Below are 14,607 nucleotides of genomic sequence, written 5' to 3'. Positions count from 1 at the left end.
GCTTGTTGGCATGCAGTGTTTGCCAAACAATGTGCACCCTAGATGTCCACATTTCCTGCCATGGGAAACAGGGCAAGGGCATCTGAGGACCTCAGGGAAGTCACCCAAGAGCCCTCCCAAGGAGTCAACGGACCTCTGGTATCCCTGTCGCCCTGGTTGGGCCTCAGCGTAATCCTATTGAGCATGAATTTTATGTCATCACCTCTCTTCATGACTTTGGGTTGTCATCATTGACCCAGGCCTAGACAGAACACCTAACCTAATCCAACCACTTACCTTCCTTTCCAAAACTGCCTCAGAGTTAGGAGTGATCTCGTGGAACTGGAGAGGGATGCAGGGACGAAACGTCTGAGAGGCAAGCAAGGGCACCCTTTCTTGAAACTTGGAAGAATGACTTCCTAAAGAGGAAAGGGAAAGAAGTCAAGGCGCTTGTTGTCCCTTCTTGACATAAATGTCAGAAATATGAGACACTTTTCTGGAGCTCTACTGGTGCAATTTCATTGTGCAGGAACTGTCCTGTGCTTGCCTCTTCTATTACTACCAGGCCCAGCACACACAAGTCGTCCTGGCTAGCATAGGGAAACATCCATGGAAGCACAAAGGAGCCCTGGCAATCCAACTGATTTACTGCTTCCTCTCGAAGCAAAAGCCACATCACATGTGACCTTAGATTCGCAATTTTGTAGGGATCAACATTCAAGGTGAGCTGCCCAAATACTATGGACAGGACAATAAAACACAACTAGAGATAGATATTTGGAGGATGATTTAAGTTAACGATGGGTTCTTCTTCAAAGTGCCAAGGTGGCATCAGACCTCTGTAAGCTCTATGTTGCATGACAGCACTAAGTGTGAACTGTGATTCCTGAAGATCTCCTGAGAATCCTGGGCCCAGGCCACAGAACCAATGTGGATACATGGATCCGTTTGTGTGAAGCTGCTACGGGTTGCCCAGCCTGGAAAAGGAGAGGGTAACCACTGTCTTTGTATCCAAGTCAGGCCTTGGTGTTTTGAATCAGAGTGGAATTAGGTCCTTTAAACACCTGGCATTTCCCTGTATCAACCTAATGTGTAGGCCTTTGTTTCCTCAGTGATTCTGCAGTGAGGCTCTTGGCGCCCTAAATGATACCATGAAGAAATTTGGCAGGTGGTGGGAACCAACTTAAAAATGAACATCTCACCCTATGCACAAAGTAAATTCCCTCTGGGTTGAGATCTTTGAGATAATTGCTGGATGGATTGCCCTTTGCCAACACATCATTTGTAGGCCAGCACTGTGGGACACCATAGAATCCTTCTTTCTCCCTAAGAAAGGCTCTGTCCCTTGGGTCTCCTGTGGCATGGGAAAGGGAGAGTCCCAAATGGCCCTGGAGACTTGTGTTGTCCTCCTGTACCTATTGACAATAGCCTTGTAAGCATCAAAGTATGAGCTCCCAACATTCTAAAAATGTCATCCTCTTCTCTCCATGAGAAGTAGGTCAAAATCATGAGAAAACAATTTTCGGGGATCGAAAAAAATTCCTTAGAACTTTAAAAACCAGGGGGTCTACATGGGAGAACATAGCCCAAATCGAGCTTCGTTTGGTTCCATTGCATACCATTTTGTCCTCCCTCAATTCAGAAAGGACAGACTGGCTCAGAATTGAAAGCCAAAACATGAACGGGCAGGTCACCTGGAGGTGGAGGCCTTACCATGTTCATACCACTTACCTGATTATCTGTGGTTCTCTGCCCTCCAAGGTGGCATGTGAGATGACTGCAAAACAGCAGAAAAGACAGGGTCATGAGCAAGGGGCGTGCCTTGCAGAAATGCCCAAGGTTGGAAAGTGGGACAAGGTGCTTGTTGGCATGCAGTGTTTGCCAAACAATGTGCACCCTAGATGTCCACATTTCCTGCCATGGGAAACAGGGCAAGGGCATCTGAGGACCTCAGGGAAGTCACCCAAGAGCCCTCCCAAGGAGTCAACGGACCTCTTGTAACCCTGTCGCCCTGGTTGGGCCTCAGCGTAATCCTATTGAGCATGAATTTTATGTCATCACCTCTCTTCATGACGTTGGGTTGTCATCATTGACCCAGGCCTAGACAGAACACCTAACCTAATCCAACCACTTACCTTCCTTTCCAAAACTGCCTCAGAGTTAGGAGTGATCTCGTGGAACTGGAGAGGGATGCAGGGACGAAACGTCTGAGAGGCAAGCAAGGGCACCCTTTCTTGAAACTTGGAAGAATGACTTCCTAAAGAGGAAAGGGAAAGAAGTCAAGGCGCTTGTTGTCCCTTCTTGACATAAATGTCAGAAATATGAGACACTTTTCTGGAGCTCTACTGGTGCAATTTCATTGTGCAGGAACTGTCCTGTGCTTGCCTCTTCTATTACTACCAGGCCCAGCACACACAAGTCGTCCTGGCTAGCATAGGGAAACATCCATGGAAGCACAAAGGAGCCCTGGCAATCCAACTGATTTACTGCTTCCTCTCGAAGCAAAAGCCACATCACATGTGACCTTAGATTCGCAATTTTGTAGGGATCAACATTCAAGGTGAGCTGCCCAAATACTATGGACAGGACAATAAAACACAACTAGAGATAGATATTTGGAGGATGATTTAAGTAAACGATGGGTTCTTCTTCAAAGTGCCAAGGTGGCATCAGACCTCTGTAAGCTCTATGTTGCATGACAGCACTAAGTGTGAACTGTGATTCCTGAAGCTCTCCCGAGAATCCTGGGCCCAGGCCACAGAACCAATGTGGATACATGGATCCGTTTGTGTGAAGCTGCTACGGGTTGCCCAGCCTGGAAAAGGAGAGGGTAACCACTGTCTTTGTATCCAAGTCAGGCCTTGGTGTTTTGAATCAGAGTGGAAGTAGGTCCTTTAAACACCTGGCATTTCCCTGTATCAACCTAATGTGTAGGCCTTTGTTTCCTCAGTGATTCTGCAGTGAGGCTCTTGGCGCCCTAAATGATACCATGAAGAAATTTGGCAGGTGGTGGGAACCAACTTAAAAATGAGCATCTCACCCTATGCACAAAGTAAATTCCCTCTGGGTTGAGATCTTTGAGATAATTGCTGGATGGATTGCCCTTTGCCAACACATCATTTGTAGGCCAGCACTGTTGGACACCATAGAATCCTTCTTTCTCCCTAAGAAAGGCTCTGTCCCTTGGGTCTCCTGTGGCATGGGAAAGGGAGAGTCCCAAATGGCCCTGGAGACTTGTGTTGTCCTCCTGTACCTATTGACAATAGCCTTGTAAGCATCAAAGTATGAGCTCCCAACATTCTAAAAATGTCATCCTCTTCTCTCCATGAGAAGTAGGTCAAAATCATGAGAAAACAATTTTCGGGGATCGAAAAAAATTCCTTAGAACTTTAAAAACCAGGGGGTCTACATGGGAGAACATAGCCCAAATCGAGCTTCGTTTGGTTCCATTGCATACCATTTTGTCCTCCCTCAATTCAGAAAGGACAGACTGGCTCAGAATTGAAAGCCAAAACATGAACGGGCAGGTCACCTGGAGGTGGAGGCCTTACCATGTTCATACCACTTACCTGATTACCTGTGGTTCTCTGCGCTCCAAGGTGGCATGTGAGATGACTGCAAAACAGCAGAAAAGACAGGGTCATGAGCAAGGGGCGTGCCTTGCAGAAATGCCCAAGGTTCGAAAGTGGGACAAGGTGCTTGTTGGCATGCAGTGTTTGCCAAACAATGTGCACCCTAGATGTCCACATTTCCTGCCATGGGCAACAGGGCAAGGGCATCTGAGGACCTCAGGGAAGTCACCCAAGAGCCCTCCCAAGGAGTCAACGGACCTCTTGTAACCCTGTCGCCCTGGTTGGGCCTCAGCGTAATCCTATTGAGCATGAATTTTATGTCATCACCTCTCTTCATGACTTTGGGTTGTCATCATTGACCCAGGCCTAGACAGAACACCTAACCTAATCCAACCACTTACCTTCCTTTCCAAAACTGCCTCAGAGTTAGGAGTGATCTCGTGGAACTGGAGAGGGATGCAGGGACGAAACGTCTGAGAGGCAAGCAAGGGCACCCTTTCTTGAAACTTGGAAGAAAGACTTCCTAAAGAGGAAAGGGAAAGAAGTCAAGGCGCTTGTTGTCCCTTCTTGACATAAATGTCAGAAATATGAGACACTTTTCTGGAGCTCTACTGGTGCAATTTCATTGTGCAGGAACTGTCCTGTGCTTGCCTCTTCTATTACTACCAGGCCCAGCACACACAAGTCGTCCTGGCTAGCATAGGGAAACATCCATGGAAGCACAAAGGAGCCCTGGCAATCCAACTGATTTACTGCTTCCTCTCGAAGCAAAAGCCACATCACATGTGACCTTAGATTCGCAATTTTGTAGGGATCAACATTCAAGGTGAGCTGCCCAAATACTATAGACAGGACAATAAAACACAACTAGAGTTAGATATTTGGAGGATGATTAAAGTAAACGATGGGTTCTTCTTCAAAGTGCCAAGGTGGCATCAGACCTCTGTAAGCTCTATGTTGCATGACAGCACTAAGTGTGAACTGTGATTCCTGAAGCTCTCCGGAGAATCCTGGGCCCAGGCCACAGAACCAATGTGGATACATGGATCCGTTTGTGTGAAGCTGCTATGGGTTGCCCAGCCTGGAAAAGGAGAGGGTAAAAACTGTCTTTGTATCCAAGTCAGGCCTTGGTGTTTTGAATCAGAGTGGAATTAGGTCCTTTAAACACCTGGCATTTCCCTGTATCAACCTAATGTGTAGACCTTTGTTTCCTCAGTGATTCTGCAGTGAGGCTCTTGGCGCCCTAAATGATACCATGAAGAAATTTGGCAGGTGGTGGGAACCAACTTAAAAATGAACATCTCACCCTATGCACAAAGTAAATTCCCTCTGGGTTGAGATCCTTGAGATAATTGCTGGATGGATTGCCCTTTGCCAACACATCATTTGTAGGCCAGCACTGTTGGACACCATAGAATCCTTCTTTCTCCCTAAGAAAGGCTCTGTCCCTTGGGTCTCCTGTGGCATGGGAAAGGGAGAGTCCCAAATGGCCCTGGAGACTTGTGTTGTCCTCCTGTACCTATTGACAATAGCCTTGTAAGCATCAAAGTATGAGCTCCCAACATTCTAAAAATGTCATCCTCTTCTCTCCATGAGAAGTAGGTCAAAATCATGAGAAAACAATTTTCGGGGATCGAAAAAAATTCCTTAGAACTTTAAAAACCAGGGGGTCTACATGGGAGAACATAGCCCAAATCGAGCTTCGTTTGGTTCCATTGCATACCATTTTGTCCTCCCTCAATTCAGAAAGGACAGACTGGCTCAGAATTGAAAGCCACAACATGAACGGGCAGGTCACCTGGAGGTGGAGGCCTTACCATGTTCATACCACTTACCTGATTATCTGTGGTTCTCTGCCCTCCAAGGTGGCATGTGAGATGACTGCAAAACAGCAGAAAAGACAGGGTCATGAGCAAGGGGCGTGCCTTGCAGAAATGCCCAAGGTTCGAAAGTGGGACAAGGTGCTTGTTGGCATGCAGTGTTTGCCAAATAATGTGCACCCTAGATGTCCACATTTCCTGCCATGGGAAACAGGGCAAGGGCATCTGAGGACCTCAGGGAAGTCACCCAAGAGCCCTCCCAAGGAGTCAACGGACCTCTTGTAACCCTGTCGCCCTGGTTGGGCCTCAGCGTAATCCTATTGAGCATGAATTTTATGTCATCACCTCTCTTCATGACGTTGGGTTGTCATCATTGACCCAGGCCTAGACAGAACACCTAACCTAATCCAACCACTTACCTTCCTTTCCAAAACTGCCTCAGAGTTAGGAGTGATCTCGTGGAACTGGAGAGGGATGCAGGGACGAAACGTCTGAGAGGCAAGCAAGGGCACCCTTTCTTGAAACTTGGAAGAATGACTTCCTAAAGAGGAAAGGGAAAGAAGTCAAGGCGCTTGTTGTCCCTTCTTGACATAAATGTCAGAAATATGAGACACTTTTCTGGAGCTCTACTGGTGCAATTTCATTGTGCAGGAACTGTCCTGTGCTTGCCTCTTCTATTACTACCAGGCCCAGCACACACAAGTCGTCCTGGCTAGCATAGGGAAACATCCATGGAAGCACAAAGGAGCCCTGGCAATCCAACTGATTTACTGCTTCCTCTCGAAGCAAAAGCCACATCACATGTGACCTTAGATTCGCAATTTTGTAGGGATCAACATTCAAGGTGAGCTGCCCAAATACTATGGACAGGACAATAAAACACAACTAGAGATAGATATTTGGAGGATGATTTAAGTAAACGATGGGTTCTTCTTCAAAGTGCCAAGGTGGCATCAGACCTCTGTAAGCTCTATGTTGCATGACAGCACTAAGTGTGAACTGTGATTCCTGAAGCTCTCCCGAGAATCCTGGGCCCAGGCCACAGAACCAATGTGGATACATGGATCCGTTTGTGTGAAGCTGCTACGGGTTGCCCAGCCTGGAAAAGGAGAGGGTAACCACTGTCTTTGTATCCAAGTCAGGCCTTGGTGTTTTGAATCAGAGTAGAATTAGGTCCTTTAAACACCTGGCATTTCCCTGTATCAACCTAATGTGTAGGCCTTTGTTTCCTCAGTGATTCTGCAGTGAGGCTCTTGGCGCCCTAAATGATACCATGAAGAAATTTGGCAGGTGGTGGGAACCAACTTAAAAATGAACATCTCACCCTATGCACAAAGTAAATTCCCTCTGGGTTGAGATCTTTGAGATAATTGCTGGATGGATTGCCCTTTGCCAACACATCATTTGTAGGCCAGCACTGTTGGACACCATAGAATCCTTCTTTCTCCCTAAGAAAGGCTCTGTCCCTTGGGTCTCCTGTGGCATGGGAAAGGGAGAGTCCCAAATGGCCCTGGAGACTTGTGTTGTCCTCCTGTACCTATTGACAATAGCCTTGTAAGCATCAAAGTATGAGCTCCCAACATTCTAAAAATGTCATCCTCTTCTCTCCATGAGAAGTAGGTCAAAATCATGAGAAAACAATTTTCGGGGATCGAAAAAAATTCCTTAGAACTTTAAAAACCAGGGGGTCTACATGGGAGAACATAGCCCAAATCGAGCTTCGTTTGGTTCCATTGCATACCATTTTGTCCTCCCTCAATTCAGAAAGGACAGACTGGCTCAGAATTGAAAGCCAAAACATGAACGGGCAGGTCACCTGGAGGTGGAGGCCTTACCATGTTCATACCACTTACCTGATTATCTGTGGTTCTCTGCCCTCCAAGGTGGCATGTGAGATGACTGCAAAACAGCAGAAAAGACAGGGTCATGAGCAAGGGGCGTGCCTTGCAGAAATGCCCAAGGTTCGAAAGTGGGACAAGGTGCTTGTTGGCATGCAGTGTTTGCCAAACAATGTGCACCCTAGATGTCCACATTTCCTGCCATGGGAAACAGGGCAAGGGCATCTGAGGACCTCAGGGAAGTCACCCAAGAGCCCTCCCAAGGAGTCAACGGACCTCTTGTAACCCTGTCGCCCTGGTTGGGCCTCAGCGTAATCCTATTGAGCATGAATTTTATGTCATCACCTCTCTTCATGACTTTGGGTTGTCATCATTGACCCAGGCCTAGACAGAACACCTAACCTAATCCAACCACTTACCTTCCTTTCCAAAACTGCCTCAGAGTTAGGAGTGATCTCGTGGAACTGGAGAGGGATGCAGGGACGAAACGTCTGAGAGGCAAGCAAGGGCACCCTTTCTTGAAACTTGGAAGAATGACTTCCTAAAGAGGAAAGGGAAAGAAGTCAAGGCGCTTGTTGTCCCTTCTTGACATAAATGTCAGAAATATGAGACACTTTTCTGGAGCTCTACTGGTGCAATTTCATTGTGCAGGAACTGTCCTGTGCTTGCCTCTTCTATTACTACCAGGCCCAGCACACACAAGTCGTCCTGGCTAGCATAGGGAAACATCCATGGAAGCACAAAGGAGCCCTGGCAATCCAACTGATTTACTGCTTCCCCTCGAAGCAAAAGCCACATCACATGTGACCTTAGATTCGCAATTTTGTAGGGATCAACATTCAAGGTGAGCTGCCCAAATACTATGGACAGGACAATAAAACACAACTAGAGATAGATATTTGGAGGATGATTAAAGTAAACGATGGGTTCTTCTTCAAAGTGCCAAGGTGGCATCAGACCTCTGTAAGCTCTATGTTGCATGACAGCACTAAGTGTGAACTGTGATTCCTGAAGCTCTCCCGAGAATCCTGGGCCCAGGCCACAGAACCAATGTGGATACATGGATCCGTTTGTGTGAAGCTGCTACGGGTTGCCCAGCCTGGAAAAGGAGAGGGTAACCACTGTCTTTGTATCCAAGTCAGGCCTTGGTGTTTTGAATCAGAGTGGAATTAGGTCCTTTAAACACCTGGCATTTCCCTGTATCAACCTAATGTGTAGGCCTTTGTTTCCTCAGTGATTCTGCAGTGAGGCTCTTGGCGCCCTAAATGATACCATGAAGAAATTTGGCAGGTGGTGGGAACCAACTTAAAAATGAACATCTCACCCTATGCACAAAGTAAATTCCCTCTGGGTTGAGATCTTTGAGATAATTGCTGGATGGATTGCCCTTTGCCAACACATCATTTGTAGGCCAGCACTGTTGGACACCATAGAATCCTTCTTTCTCCCTAAGAAAGGCTCTGTCCCTTGGGTCTCCTGTGGCATGGGAAAGGGAGAGTCCCAAATGGCCCTGGAGACTTGTGTTGTCCTCCTGTACCTATTGACAATAGCCTTGTAAGCATCAAAGTATGAGCTCCCAACATTCTAAAAATGTCATCCTCTTCTCTCCATGAGAAGTAGGTCAAAATCATGAGAAAACAATTTTCGGGGATCGAAAAAAATTCCTTAGAACTTTAAAAACCAGGGGGTCTACATGGGAGAACATAGCCCAAATCGAGCTTCGTTTGGTTCCATTGCATACCATTTTGTCCTCCCTCAATTCAGAAAGGACAGACTGGCTCAGAATTGAAAGCCAAAACATGAACGGGCAGGTCACCTGGAGGTGGAGGCCTTACCATGTTCATACCACTTACCTGATTATTTGTGGTTCTCTGCCCTCCAAGGTGGCATGTGAGATGACTGCAAAACAGCAGAAAAGACAGGGTCATGAGCAAGGGGCGTGCCTTGCAGAAATGCCCAAGGTTCGAAAGTGGGACAAGGTGCTTGTTGGCATGCAGTGTTTGCCAAACAATGTGCACCCTAGATGTCCACATTTCCTGCCATGGGAAACAGGGCAAGGGCATCTGAGGACCTCAGGGAAGTCACCCAAGAGCCCTCCCAAGGAGTCAACGGACCTCTTGTAACCCTGTCGCCCTGGTTGGGCCTCAGCGTAATCCTATTGAGCATGAATTTTATGTCATCACCTCTCTTCATGACGTTGGGTTGTCATCATTGACCCAGGCCTAGACAGAACACCTAACCTAATCCAACCACTTACCTTCCTTTCCAAAACTGCCTCAGAGTTAGGAGTGATCTCGTGGAACTGGAGAGGGATGCAGGGACGAAACGTCTGAGAGGCAAGCAAGGGCACCCTTTCTTGAAACTTGGAAGAATGACTTCCTAAAGAGGAAAGGGAAAGAAGTCAAGGCGCTTGTTGTCCCTTCTTGACATAAATGTCAGAAATATGAGACACTTTTCTGGAGCTCTACTGGTGCAATTTCATTGTGCAGGAACTGTCCTGTGCTTGCCTCTTCTATTACTACCAGGCCCAGCACACACAAGTCGTCCTGGCTAGCATAGGGAAACATCCATGGAAGCACAAAGGAGCCCTGGCAATCCAACTGATTTACTGCTTCCTCTCGAAGCAAAAGCCACATCACATGTGACCTTAGATTCGCAATTTTGTAGGGATCAACATTCAAGGTGAGCTGCCCAAATACTATGGACAGGACAATAAAACACAACTAGAGATAGATATTTGGAGGATGATTTAAGTAAACGATGGGTTCTTCTTCAAAGTGCCAAGGTGGCATCAGACCTCTGTAAGCTCTATGTTGCATGACAGCACTAAGTGTGAACTGTGATTCCTGAAGCTTTCCCGAGAATCCTGGGCCCAGGCCACAGAACCAATGTGGATACATGGATCCGTTTGTGTGAAGCTGCTACGGGTTGCCCAGCCTGGAAAAGGAGAGGGTAACCACTGTCTTTGTATCCAAGTCAGGCCTTGGTGTTTTGAATCAGAGTGGAATTAGGTCCTTTAAACACCTGGCATTTCCCTGTATCAACCTAATGTGTAGGCCTTTGTTTCCTCAGTGATTCTGCAGTGAGGCTCTTGGTGCCCTAAATGATACCATGAAGAAATTTGGCAGGTGGTGGGAACCAACTTAAAAATGAACATCTCACCCTATGCAAAAAGTAAATTCCCTCTGGGTTGAGATCTTTGAGATAATTGCTGGATGGATTGCCCTTTGCCAACACATCATTTGTAGGACAGCACTGTTGGACACCATAGAATCCTTCTTTCTCCCTAAGAAAGGCTCTGTCCCTTGGGTCTCCTGTGGCATGGGAAAGGGAGAGTCCCAAATGGCCCTGGAGACTTGTGTTGTCCTCCTGTACCTATTGACAATAGCCTTGTAAGCATCAAAGTATGAGCTCCCAACATTCTAAAAATGTCATCCTCTTCTCTCCATGAGAAGTAGGTCAAAATCATGAGAAAACAATTTTCGGGGATCGAAAAAAATTCCTTAGAACTTTAAAAACCAGGGGGTCTACATGGGAGAACATAGCCCAAATCGAGCTTCGTTTGGTTCCATTGCATACCATTTTGTCCTCCCTCAATTCAGAAAGGATAGACTGGCTCAGAATTTAAAGCCAAAACATGAACGGGCAGGTCACCTGGAGGTGGAGGCCTTACCATGTTCATACCACTTACCTGATTATCTGTGGTTCTCTGCCCTCCAAGGTGGCATGTGAGATGACTGCAAAACAGCAGAAAAGACAGGGTCATGAGCAAGGGGCGTGCCTTGCAGAAATGCCCAAGGTTCGAAAGTGGGACAAGGTGCTTGTTGGCATGCAGTGTATGCCAAACAATGTGCACCCTAGATGTCCACATTTCCTGCCATGGGCAACAGGGCAAGGGCATCTGAGGACCTCAGGGAAGTCACCCAAGAGCCCTCCCAAGGAGTCAACGGACCTCTTGTAACCCTGTCGCCCTGGTTGGGCCTCAGCGTAATCCTATTGAGCATGAATTTTATGTCATCACCTCTCTTCATGACTTTGGGTTGTCATCATTGACCCAGGCCTAGACAGAACACCTAACCTAATCCAACCACTTACCTTCCTTTCCAAAACTGCCTCAGAGTTAGGAGTGATCTCGTGGAACTGGAGAGGGATGCAGGGACGAAACGTCTGAGAGGCAAGCAAGGGCACCCTTTCTTGAAACTTGGAAGAATGACTTCCTAAAGAGGAAAGGGAAAGAAGTCAAGGCGCTTGTTGTCCCTTCTTGACATAAATGTCAGAAATATGAGACACTTTTCTGGAGCTCTACTGGTGCAATTTCATTGTGCAGGAACTGTCCTGTGCTTGCCTCTTCTATTACTACCAGTCCCAGCACACACAAGTCGTCCTGGCTAGCATAGGGAAACATCCATGGAAGCACAAAGGAGCCCTGGCAATCCAACTGATTTACTGCTTCCCCTCGAAGCAAAAGCCACATCACATGTGACCTTAGATTCGCAATTTTGTAGGGATCAACATTCAAGGTGAGCTGCCCAAATACTATGGACAGGACAATAAAACACAACTAGAGATAGATATTTGGAGGATGATTAAAGTAAACGATGGGTTCTTCTTCAAAGTGCCAAGGTGGCATCAGACCTCTGTAAGCTCTATGTTGCATGACAGCACTAAGTGTGAACTGTGATTCCTGAAGCTCTCCCGAGAATCCTGGGCCCAGGCCACAGAACCAATGTGGATACATGGATCCGTTTGTGTGAAGCTGCTACGGGTTGCCCAGCCTGGAAAAGGAGAGGGTAACCACTGTCTTTGTATCCAAGTCAGGCCTTGGTGTTTTGAATCAGAGTGGAATTAGGTCCTTTAAACACCTGGCATTTCCCTGTATCAACCTAATGTGTAGGCCTTTGTTTCCTCAGTGATTCTGCAGTGAGGCTCTTGGCGCCCTAAATGATACCATGAAGAAATTTGGCAGGTGGTGGGAACCAACTTAAAAATGAACATCTCACCCTATGCACAAAGTAAATTCCCTCTGGGTTGAGATCTTTGAGATAATTGCTGGATGGATTGCCCTTTGCCAACACATCATTTGTAGGCCAGCACTGTTGGACACCATAGAATCCTTCTTTCTCCCTAAGAAAGGCTCTGTCCCTTGGGTCTCCTGTGGCATGGGAAAGGGAGAGTCCCAAATGGCCCTGGAGACTTGTGTTGTCCTCCTGTACCTATTGACAATAGCCTTGTAAGCATCAAAGTATGAGCTCCCAACATTCTAAAAATGTCATCCTCTTCTCTCCATGAGAAGTAGGTCAAAATCATGAGAAAACAATTTTCGGGGATCGAAAAAAATTCCTTAGAACTTTAAAAACCAGGGGGTCTACATGGGAGAACATAGCCCAAATCGAGCTTCGTTTGGTTCCATTGCATACCATTTTGTCCTCCCTCAATTCAGAAAGGACAGACTGGCTCAGAATTGAAAGCCAAAACATGAACGGGCAGGTCACCTGGAGGTGGAGGCCTTACCATGTTCATACCACTTACCTGATTATTTGTGGTTCTCTGCCCTCCAAGGTGGCATGTGAGATGACTGCAAAACAGCAGAAAAGACAGGGTCATGAGCAAGGGGCGTGCCTTGCAGAAATGCCCAAGGTTCGAAAGTGGGACAAGGTGCTTGTTGGCATGCAGTGTTTGCCAAACAATGTGCACCCTAGATGTCCACATTTCCTGCCATGGGAAACAGGGCAAGGGCATCTGAGGACCTCAGGGAAGTCACCCAAGAGCCCTCCCAAGGAGTCAACAGACCTCTTGTAACCCTGTCGCCCTGGTTGGGCCTCAGCGTAATCCTATTGAGCATGAATTTTATGTCATCACCTCTCTTCATGACGTTGGGTTGTCATCATTGACCCAGGCCTAGACAGAACACCTAACCTAATCCAACCACTTACCTTCCTTTCCAAAACTGCCTCAGAGTTAGGAGTGATCTCGTGGAACTGGAGAGGGATGCAGGGACGAAACGTCTGAGAGGCAAGCAAGGGCACCCTTTCTTGAAACTTGGAAGAATGACTTCCTAAAGAGGAAAGGGAAAGAAGTCAAGGCGCTTGTTGTCCCTTCTTGACATAAATGTCAGAAATATGAGACACTTTTCTGGAGCTCTACTGGTGCAATTTCATTGTGCAGGAACTGTCCTGTGCTTGCCTCTTCTATTACTACCAGGCCCAGCACACACAAGTCGTCCTGGCTAGCATAGGGAAACATCCATGGAAGCACAAAGGAGCCCTGGCAATCCAACTGATTTACTGCTTCCTCTCGAAGCAAAAGCCACATCACATGTGACCTTAGATTCGCAATTTTGTAGGGATCAACATTCAAGGTGAGCTGCCCAAATACTATGGACAGGACAATAAAACACAACTAGAGATAGATATTTGGAGGATGATTTAAGTAAACGATGGGTTCTTCTTCAAAGTGCCAAGGTGGCATCAGACCTCTGTAAGCTCTATGTTGCATGACAGCACTAAGTGTGAACTGTGATTCCTGAAGCTCTCCCGAGAATCCTGGGCCCAGGCCACAGAACCAATGTGGATACATGGATCCGTTTGTGTGAAGCTGCTACGGGTTGCCCAGCCTGGAAAAGGAGAGGGTAACCACTGTCTTTGTATCCAAGTCAGGCCTTGGTGTTTTGAATCAGAGTGGAATTAGGTCCTTTAAACACCTGGCATTTCCCTGTATCAACCTAATGTGTAGGCCTTTGTTTCCTCAGTGATTCTGCAGTGAGGCTCTTGGTGCCCTAAATGATACCATGAAGAAATTTGGCAGGTGGTGGGAACCAACTTAAAAATGAACATCTCACCCTATGCACAAAGTAAATTCCCTCTGGGTTGAGATCTTTGAGATAATTGCTGGATGGATTGCCCTTTGCCAACACATCATTTGTAGGCCAGCACTGTTGGACACCATAGAATCCTTCTTTCTCCCTAAGAAAGGCTCTGTCCCTTGGGTCTCCTGTGGCATGGGAAAGGGAGAGTCCCAAATGGCCCTGGAGACTTGTGTTGTCCTCCTGTACCTATTGACAATAGCCTTGTAAGCATCAAAGTATGAGCTCCCAACATTCTAAAAATGTCATCCTCTTCTCTCCATGAGAAGTAGGTCAAAATCATGAGAAAACAATTTTCGGGGATCGAAAAAAATTCCTTAGAACTTTAAAAACCAGGGGGTCTACATGGGAGAACATAGCCCAAATCGAGCTTCGTTTGGTTCCATTGCATACCATTTTGTCCTCCCTCAATTCAGAAAGGACAGACTGGCTCAGAATTGAAAGCCAAAACATGAACGGGCAGGTCACCTGGAGGTGGAGGCCTTACCATGTTCATACCACTTACCTGATTATCTGTGGTTCTCTGCCCTCCAAGG

The 14,607-nt window shown here is 46.9% G+C and overlaps 8 non-coding genes across 8 annotated transcripts; all 8 read right to left on the bottom strand.

Moving 5' to 3' along the window:
- Positions 1–158: 158 nt before the first annotated feature.
- On the bottom strand, positions 159–237 carry LOC147003170 (small nucleolar RNA SNORD115). Its single transcript, XR_015048121.1, has one exon. It is a non-coding gene; the product is annotated as a small nucleolar RNA SNORD115 (small nucleolar RNA).
- A 1,759-nt stretch (positions 238–1,996) lies between these two features.
- Positions 1,997–2,075, bottom strand: LOC147003169 (small nucleolar RNA SNORD115). Its single transcript, XR_015048169.1, has one exon. It is a non-coding gene; the product is annotated as a small nucleolar RNA SNORD115 (small nucleolar RNA).
- Positions 2,076–3,834: 1,759 nt separating this feature from the next.
- LOC147003168 (small nucleolar RNA SNORD115) lies at positions 3,835–3,913 on the bottom strand. Its single transcript, XR_015048120.1, has one exon. It is a non-coding gene; the product is annotated as a small nucleolar RNA SNORD115 (small nucleolar RNA).
- A 1,759-nt stretch (positions 3,914–5,672) lies between these two features.
- LOC147003167 (small nucleolar RNA SNORD115) lies at positions 5,673–5,751 on the bottom strand. The gene has a single exon (XR_015048168.1). It is a non-coding gene; the product is annotated as a small nucleolar RNA SNORD115 (small nucleolar RNA).
- A 1,759-nt stretch (positions 5,752–7,510) lies between these two features.
- Positions 7,511–7,589, bottom strand: LOC147003166 (small nucleolar RNA SNORD115). Its single transcript, XR_015048119.1, has one exon. It is a non-coding gene; the product is annotated as a small nucleolar RNA SNORD115 (small nucleolar RNA).
- Positions 7,590–9,348: 1,759 nt separating this feature from the next.
- Positions 9,349–9,427, bottom strand: LOC147003165 (small nucleolar RNA SNORD115). The gene has a single exon (XR_015048167.1). It is a non-coding gene; the product is annotated as a small nucleolar RNA SNORD115 (small nucleolar RNA).
- Positions 9,428–11,186: 1,759 nt separating this feature from the next.
- On the bottom strand, positions 11,187–11,265 carry LOC147003164 (small nucleolar RNA SNORD115). The gene has a single exon (XR_015048118.1). It is a non-coding gene; the product is annotated as a small nucleolar RNA SNORD115 (small nucleolar RNA).
- A 1,759-nt stretch (positions 11,266–13,024) lies between these two features.
- LOC147003163 (small nucleolar RNA SNORD115) lies at positions 13,025–13,103 on the bottom strand. The gene has a single exon (XR_015048166.1). It is a non-coding gene; the product is annotated as a small nucleolar RNA SNORD115 (small nucleolar RNA).
- Between the last annotated feature and the right edge of the window lie 1,504 nt (positions 13,104–14,607).

Source organism: Mus caroli, unplaced genomic scaffold (assembly GCF_978045245.1).
Source record: "Mus caroli unplaced genomic scaffold, Mus_caroli_1 scaffold_8, whole genome shotgun sequence".
NCBI classification, from domain to species: Eukaryota; Metazoa; Chordata; class Mammalia; order Rodentia; family Muridae; genus Mus; species Mus caroli.
This window is presented reverse-complemented; position numbering and strand designations above follow the sequence as displayed.